Below are 9326 nucleotides of genomic sequence, written 5' to 3'. Positions count from 1 at the left end.
TTCAGGGTCGGCTGGACCTCCTTATTTCGGGTTTTGGCCTCCTCAAGAAGACAGACCTAGGCGAACTGCCTAGGGTGAAAGTGCGAAGACCAATCGAATAGTAAGACAAGTTTTGACCGATCGCCCTAGGCAAGCTTGTATGAAGAAAGGGACCCTATGGGTCATATGGAAATACATGAAAAATCGGCTAAGTCCCAAAATTAGGATGTCTGAACTACACTAAAAAGTTACCACATCAAGCAAGGCAAAGTACCTAGGTGAACCCTAGGAAGAAACACGGACCAAGTCGGATGGCCTAAGTCAAGAGTACAAGTGACCTAGGCAAAGTTGTATGGCGCTGAGGACCCTGAAAAATCGGGTTAGTGTAGTTCAGACAGGGGAGGTTTCAGGGTCGGCCGAACCTCCTTATTTCGGGTTTTGGCCTCCTCAAGAAGACAGACCTAGGCGAACTGCCTAGGGTGAAAGTGCGAAGACCAATCGAATAGTAAGACAAGTTTTGACCGATCGCCCTAGGCAAGCTTGTATGAAGAAAGGGACCCTATGGGTCATATGGAAATATACGAAAAATCGGCTAAGTCCCAAAATTGGGATGTCAGAACTACACTATAAAGTTACCACATTAGCAAGGCAGACTTGTATGAAGAACGGGACCCTGGTGAAAGTAGCAAATATCCCAAACCGAACATGAATATTATACACACAAGAGTACGAACATAAAGGAACACGGACCAAGCGTACCGAGAGAATCGGTACTATAGAACCCTCGTGGTTCTACACAAAGACTTTATGTTAGGGGTTCAAGCCCCATAGTACTCAAACGGTGACAGTAGCAAATATCCCAAAACGAACGTGAATCTTATTCACAAGAGTACGAACATAAAGGAACACGGACCAAGCGTACCGAGAGAATCGGTACTATAGAGCCCTCGTGGTTCTACACAAAGACTTTATGTTCGGGGTTCACACCCCAAATCGAACGTGGAATTTACTTTCTGATGGTCATGCGGTCGTCCAAAGGGGTCTAGTATCCTGGGATGACAAGCATCACGGGCACAGCTCGTATCAAAACAGTCGAAGAGGCCCGCGAAAGCTTGCTTTCCATGGCTATGCGATGCACAAATTGAGTTTACTCACCGTAGTATAAAACGAACGAACCGAACCTATCCGAGTAGGGATAATGGGCGCAGTAACATACTTCTGTGACCCAGCGAGAGTTGAACGAGGTGACATGAACTGTCAGTGGCTTATATCAGATGGGATACATACATGAGATTGCTTTCAAATCTACACTCGAAAACCTAACCAAGTAAAAGCGAACGTGGGGAGGATTCGAAACCGGTAACGAAATCTTAAGCTGGAAAGAGTCATCACTATGGATACATATTATGCGAAACCAATCAAGTGCTCATTACTGATCCAAAACCGAAGAGCACTAGTGAACACCTTAATCTCACCCTAGTTCACATCCAAGTGATCGACCACGTGTGTGAAGCAAAGACCAATCGAATTCCTGAATGAACCGAACACTATGAACAAATGGCCAAAAACGTTATAACTATCCAAACATACTACTATCTAGCGAAAGTCATCACGATGGAACCATACCATGATCTTTAACCTATAGCGCTCACCATATTCCTACCCAGAGTGCAAGTGAACAGATTGCTCACCCCTACCCAGTTCACAACCACGTGATCGACTAACATACCGAGGTTACCACAAGTCAAAGTTATACGTTTACAAGCGCAAGACCAATCGAAAACCCCGAAAGCAATCTCGACCCAAAATGTATTATCCGTGAGTGTAGTCGAGTCTCGTACTCGTCATCTGTAATCGTCGGATAGAATATCCAGTACACGGTTGTCTTTCCAAATGAAATCTACATACAGAACTCGCTCTTGGCAAATGGGTGGCAATGGCGCAATCAGGAGCGAGTTCCCGTCCGGGTGCCAAGTGATTGGCAAATGTCTGGGGGAAAGCAACCATATATTGATTTGTCTGTTAGTGTACTGGGTGTTTGAGGTATGTAGTATCCACGCTTGGTTGGGTGTGTCAGAGGACCATGGATGCGTTCACAACCCCAATTGGGGTACATCGGGAATGATTTTGTGGAACCGATGTGCCCGGCACACACTAAGTTTTGTTGCAAGTTAATAGTGTGCCATGTCCGGGGGGGTTGTGATTAAACTCTGGTGAATTGCGTACTGTGGTGATTGGGGTATGAAAGCCCCGCAGTTGCAATGATCGGACGCGCCTAGCGTGTCCTTTAGTTGATGGTAGGGAAATGAAGGCCCTTGTCAGCTCACCTAAGTATTCATGGAAGTTTGGCATAAGGTCGCTGTGGTAGGGGTATGAAGGCCCCGTCAGCGCATGCACAATCGGGCGCACGTGCGCTTAGCGGAGTCGAATGCCGCTCAAGTGCCTGCCCGGTGCATCGGGTGTGTGTGATACGAGGGCAATGAGGTTCGCACGGGGGCTCGCCTCCCGTGTGCTACCGGACTTGACAACATATAGAACGTGGTGTTTGCTCCTCCGGGTGCAATGGGACAATGAACATTCGAACGCAAAGTCGGAATTCTGGTTGATCCTACCAGTAATATACGCTCGTCTCAAAGGTTAAGCCATGCATGTCTAAGTACAAACAGATTTAATGTGAAACCGCATAAGGCTCAGTATAACAGCTATAATTTACGAGATCATCAACCTAGTTACTTGGATAACTGTGGAAAATCTAGAGCTAATACATGCAACATGCCAGGACCCTCGCGGGAACTGGTGCACTTATTAGTCAAACCAATCGCGGGTTCTCCGTGTCATTGAGTTGAAGTCTGGATAATGATGCTGATCGTATGGTCTCGCACCGACGACAGATCTCGCAAATATCTGCCCTATCAACTATGGATGGTAGTATAGAGGACTACCATGGTTGCAACGGGTAACGGGGAATCAGGGTTCGATTCCGGAGAGGGAGCCTGAGAAATGGCTACCACATCCAAGGAAGGCAGCAGGCGCGTAAATTACCCAATCCCGGGACGGGGAGGTAGTGACGAGAAATAACAATATGAAACTCTTTAATGATGTTTCATAATTGGAATGAGTAGAGCATAAATCCTTCTACGAGGATCAAGTGGAGGGCAAGTCTGGTGCCAGCAGCCGCGGTAATTCCAGCTCCACTAGCGTATATTAAAATTGTTGCGGTTAAAACGTTCGAAGTTGATACTTGTCCAACACAGTCCGGCTCCGCCGACCCGGTCAACCCGTGGTCGGTGGGCCAAGTCGGAATCTGGTTGCGACTCAATGGTGTGGTAGGGCACCAAGTCTGTGTCATGGTGTGCCCTTCAACGGGTGCAAGTGTAACATAGAGCTCGACCGCTCACGTTTACCTTGAACAAATTAGAGTGCTTAAAGCAGGGTGCCCAAACGCCCTAGAATAATCTTGCATGGAATAATGGAATACGACCTTGGTCTAATCTTTCATTGGTTTGTACTCAGACCGGAGGTAATGATTAACAGAAGTAGTTGGGGACACTAGTATTACGGCGCGAGAGGTGAAATTCGTAGACCGTCGTAAGACTAACTAAAGCGAAGGCATTTGTCAAGGATGCTTTCTTTAATCAAGAACGAAAGTTAGAGGATCGAAGGCGATTAGATACCGCCCTAGTTCTAACCGTAAACGATGCCAACTAGCAATTGGGAGACGCTACAACCAGGTGCTCTCAGTAGCTTCCGGGAAACCAAAGTCAGGTTCCGGGGGAAGTATGGTTGCAAAGTTGAAACTTAAAGGAATTGACGGAAGGGCACCACAATGAAATGGAGCTTGCGGTTCAATTTGACTCAACACGGGAAAACTTACCAGGTCCGAACTTATGGAGGTGAGACAGATTAATAGCTCTTTCTCAAATTTAAGGGTAGTGGTGCATGGCCGTTCTTAGTTCGTGGATTGATTTGTCTGGTTAATTCCGATAACGAACGTGACTCACATATGCTAACTAGAACGCAGTCAGCGTTAATGCGTCGATGCCGATTGGAACGGGTTAGGACCTTTCGGTGGAGTATGACCTGACACCTTCGCTGTTCGTGTGCGCAAGTGCACTTACGGTACGCTGCTTAGCAGGACAATTTGTGTTTAGCAAAATGAGATCGAGCGATAACAGGTCCGTGATGCCCTTAGATGTTCTGGGCTACACGCGTGCTACAATGTGGGTAGCAGCGTGTCTCCTATTCCGAGAGGAACGGGAAATCACTCAAATACTCACTTAGTAGGGATTATGGATTGCAATGGTCCATATGAACTCGGAACTTCTAGTAAGTGCTGGTCATCAGCCAGCGTTGAATACGTCCCTGCCCTTTGTACACACCGCCCGTCGCTACTACCGATGGATTATTTAGTGAGGTCTTTGGAGATGATCGTTCGCTGGATCCTCGTGAACCGCGTCTGCTTTATCGAAGTTGACCGAACTTGATGATTTAGAGGAAGTAAAAGTCGTAACAAGGTTTCCGTAGGTGAACCTGCGGAAGGATCATTAGTGGCCAAGTGATCCTTCCAGAAGTCCGAACCTGCGGGTTGAGACTTCGGCACAAGTTGCCATATGATAATTGACGAAACACTATAGAAGTCCGAACCTGCGGGTTGAGACTTAGGCACACGTTGCCTTATACATGACTTCGAACAAATACACAAGTCCGAACCTGCGGGTTGAGACTTAGGCACAAGTTGCCTTATACATGACTTCGAACAAATACACAAGTCCGAACCTGCGGGTTGAGACTTAGGCACAAGTTGCCATATGAAAGTTGACGAAACACTAACAAGTCCGAACCTGCGAGTTGAGACTTAGGCACACGTTGCCTTATACATGACTTCGAACAAATACACAAGTCCGAACTTGCGGGTTGAGACTTAGGCACAAGTTGCCTTATACATACATTGGCCAAATAAACAGAAGTCCGAACCTGCGGGTTGAGACTTAGGCACAAGTTGCCATATTATATTCGATCAAACACTAAGTAGTCCGAACCTGCGGGTTGAGACTCAAGACCGTAACAAGATGTCACTATACAAGTCCGAACCTAAGGGTTGAGACTTAATGCGATCTAGATACCAAGTTGACATCCAATACCTGTTGAGCAAAACCAAAGATTCCCTGTTCTCGAATGATTACACTATATAACAGGGAATCATGAAGAAATCAAGCAAGCGTGAAACAAAGTCATCACTTGGGCATGCTCGATAGCCAACCACATGACCTTAACCTAAGAGAGCATGCAAACCACATGATACCTATAAACGATTAACCCGCCCTAGTTCAATCGTTCACCAAGTGATGACTTCAGTATGGCTAAGAGAAAAACTTTTGAATGGGAAAAACTCTAAGTCCGAACCTCCGGGTTGAGACTTCCGCGTCGGAGGTGGGCGCACCTCCTATCCGAAAGATGGTGAATCAGGGGTGTTCGATCAGCAATGGTCGGATGCCCCGTCGTAGTCCAACTATGACAATCCAAGTCAAGACCTCCGGGTTGAGACTTCCGCGTCCGGAGGTACGCGTACCGCCTACCCGAAAGATGGTGAATCAGGGGTGTTCGATCAGCAATGGTCGGATGCCCCGTCGTAGTCCAACTATGACAATCAAAGTCAAGACCTCCGGGTTGAGACTTCCGCGTCCGGAGGTACGCGTACCGCCTACCCGAAAGATGGTGTGCTTCTGGGGTATTCGATGAGTCGGATACCCCGTCGTAGTCCAACTATGACAATACAAAGTCAAGACCTCCGGGTTGAGACTTCCGCGTCCGGAGGTACGCGTACCGCCTACCCGAAAGATGGTGTGCTTCTGGGGTATTCGATGAGTCGGATACCCCGTCGTAGTCCAACTATGACAATCAAAGTCAAGACCTCCGGGTTGAGACTTTCTAAGAGTACAAGCATAAAGGAACACGGACCAAGCCGTACCGAGAGAATCGGTACTAGAGCCCTTGTGGTTCTACATTGAGAGAGCCCTCGTGGTTCTCATTAGGGGCTTTATGCAAGAAGTACTCAATACTGTGGTGTGAAGTATAAAGTATAGAGTCCTCCACTGGTCCACGCTGCTCCGGCGGTCCTGGGTAAGATAGTTCATTCTAGCTTGCCCTATGTGGAAGAGGACTCAATACCCTACCTGTTGAGCTTGAAACAAAGTCATCACTTGGGCATGCTCATATTGCCATACACAATTACATTATATTCGAATGAGCATGCAAGCGACCCTATATAGACCGAACCAAAACGATAGATACCGCCGTAGTTCACCCCCACCAAGTGATGACTTCAGTATGGCTAGTGTGTGAAGTATAAAGTATAGTCCTCCCCTGGTCCACACTGCTTCGGCGGTCCTGGGTAAGATAGTTAGTTCTAGCTTGCCCTATGTGGAAGAGGACACAATACTTAATACTTAGAGTACAAGCATAAAGGAACACGGACCAAGCCGTACCGAGAGAATCGGTACTAGAGCCCTCGTGGTTCTACATTGAGAGAGCCCTCGTGGTTCTCATTAGGGGCTTTATGCAAGTCGTACTCAATACTGTGGTGTGAAGTATAAAGTATAGAGTCCTCCACTGGTCCACGCTGCTCCGGCGGTCCTGGGTAAGATAGTTCATTCTAGCTTGCCCTATGTGGAAGAGGACTCAATACCCTACCTGTTGAGCTTGAAACAAAGTCATCACTTGGGCATGCTCATATTGCCATACAATATTCCATTATCTACTAATGAGCATGCAGCTATATGATTATAACCTGTAAACGATTACCCCGCCGTAGTTCAGCGCTTCAACCAAGTGATGACTTCAGTATGGCTAGTGTGTGAAGTATAAAGTATAGTCCTCCCCTGGTCCACACTGCTTCGGCGGTCCTGGGTAAGATAGTTAGTTCTAGCTTGCCCTATGTGGAAGAGGACACCATACTTAATACTGTGGTGTAATGAACAAAGTATAGTCCTCCACTGGTCCACGCTGCTTCGGCGGTCCTGGGTAAGATAGTTAGTTCTAGCTTGCCCTATGTGGAAGAGGGCATACAAGACAAAGTATAGTTCTCCCCTGGTCCACGCTGCTTCGGCGGTCCTGGGTAAGATAGTTAATTCTAGCTTGCCCTATGTGGAAGAGAGCATACATGAACCAAGAACGAAGGTTATGATCGAGGAATGATTCGACAACTAACCGATGGTATGAAATGTGAAGAATTCAAGCAAGCACACAATCAAGTCATCACTTGGGCATGCTCGATAGCCAACCCTATGACATTAACCTAGTAGAGCATGCGAAAACCAATATATATGTAAACGATGCCCCTCCCTAGTTCAGCGCTTCAACCAAGTGATGACTTCAGAATGGCTAAATCAAATCGGTTCAAAACATACCATCGGTACCCTATTGAAACACACAAGTCGATATCAAACCTCATGATTGTGTAGTCCTCCACTGGTCCACACTGCTCCGGCGGTCCTGGGTAAGATAGTTCATTCTAGCTTGCCCTATGTGGAAGAGGGCACATTACTCAATACTGTGGTGTTATGAACAAAGTATAGTCCTCCACTGGTCCACGCTGCTTCGGCGGTCCTGGGTAAGATAGTTAGTTCTAGCTTGCCCTATGTGGAAGAGGGCATACAAGACAAAGTATAGTTCTCCCCTGGTCCACGCTGCTTCGGCGGTACTGGGTAAGATAGTTAATTCTAGCTTGCCCTATGTGGAAGAGAGCATACATGAACCAAGAACGAAGGTTATGATCGAGGAATGATTCGACAACTAACCGATGGTATGAAATGTGAAGAATTCAAGCAAGCACACAATCAAGTCATCACTTGGGCATGCTCGATAGCCAACCTCATGACATTAACCTAGTAGAGCATGCGAAAACCAATATATATGTAAACGATGCCTCCCTAGTTCAGCGCTTCAACCAAGTGATGACTTCAGAATGGCTAAATCAAATCGGTTCAAACCATACCATCGGTATCCTATTGAAACACACAAGTCGATATCAAACCTCATGATTGTGTAGTCCTCCACTGGTCCACGCCGCTTCGGCCGTCCTGGGTAAAATGGAACATTCCAGCTTGCCCTATGTGGAAGAGGGCACATTACTCAATACTGTGGTGTGAAGTATAAAGTTCAGTTCTCCCCTGGTCCACGCTGCTTCGGCGGTCCTGGGTAAGATAGTTCATTCTAGCTTGCCCTATGTGGAAGAGGACACTTCATACTTCGTCTCTAAGCGGCGGCTTGACTCCTCCCTACGGGGAACGGGTTTACGCGCACAGCGGCGGCTTACGCACTATGGCAGTCATGGATGCCTTACGTTTCTATGAAAAGTGTGTTCCTCCCCTGGTCCACGCTGCTTCGGCAGTCCTGGGTAAGATAGTTAGTTCTAGCTTGCCCTATGTGGAAGAGGACACGTAGACTTACTGTGGTGTGAAGTATAAAGTTCAGTTCTCCCCTGGTCCACGCCGCTTCGGCCGTCCTGGGTAAAATGGATTCATCCAGCTTGCCCTATGTGGAATGAGGACGCTTTATGCTTCGTCTCTAAGCGGCGGCTTGCTCCTCCCTACGGGGAACGGGTATACGCGCACAGCGGCGGCTTACGTTATGGCAGTCATGGATGCCTTACGTTTCCATGAAAAGTGTGTTCCTCCCCTGGTCCACGCTGCTTCGGCAGTCCTGGGTAAGATAGTTAGTTCTAGCTTGCCCTATGTGGAAGAGGACACGTAGACTTACTGTGGTGTGAAGTATAAGGTTCAGTTCTCCCCTGGTCCACGCCGCTTCGGCCGTCCTGGGTAAAATGGATTCATCCAGCTTGCCCTATGTGGAATGAGGACACTTTATGCTTCGTCTCTAAGCGGCGGCTTGCTCCTCCCTACGGGGAACGGGTATACGCGCACAGCGGCGGCTTACGCAAGTTAGTCACCCTCGGCAGTGGATCACTCGGCTCATGGATCGATGAAGACCGCAGCTAACTGCGCGTCATAATGTGAACTGCAGGACACATGAACATTGATAAGTTGAACGCATATTGCACGTCGTGGGAACCTACCATGATGTACAGATGACTGAGCGCTTATATTTGAGAAATGTATCGCATACATTTAACTACGCCGTGACACCCGTCACGAGACGTGCACCATGATGTTAACTAGGGTCGCGACGACCCGCTAGCATTAAAGAACCCGTGGTTTACAATATACTGGCATTGGAATTCGAAGTATTTAGAGCGTCGTGTTCCCGCGTGAGGCGGAAGTACGAGGAGAAGGCGTGCTTGTGGTGTCTGTGGTGGTGTTTACTGATGTCTAGCTTCAGCTTATTTATTT

General features: G+C 47.6%; 1 non-coding gene across 1 annotated transcript; it reads left to right on the top strand.

Annotated features, from left to right (window-relative positions):
- The first annotated feature begins 8923 nt into the window (after nucleotides 1-8923).
- On the top strand, nucleotides 8924-9078 carry LOC131270699 (5.8S ribosomal RNA). Its single transcript, XR_009179736.1, has one exon. It is a non-coding gene; the product is annotated as a 5.8S ribosomal RNA (ribosomal RNA).
- The last annotated feature ends 248 nt before the right edge of the window (nucleotides 9079-9326 follow it).

Source organism: Anopheles coustani, assembly GCF_943734705.1.
Source record: "Anopheles coustani chromosome X unlocalized genomic scaffold, idAnoCousDA_361_x.2 X_unloc_49, whole genome shotgun sequence".
NCBI lineage: Eukaryota > Metazoa > Arthropoda > Insecta > Diptera > Culicidae > Anopheles > Anopheles coustani.
The sequence above is the reverse complement of the archived record's forward strand: the minus strand, read 5'-3'. Positions and strand labels throughout refer to the sequence as shown.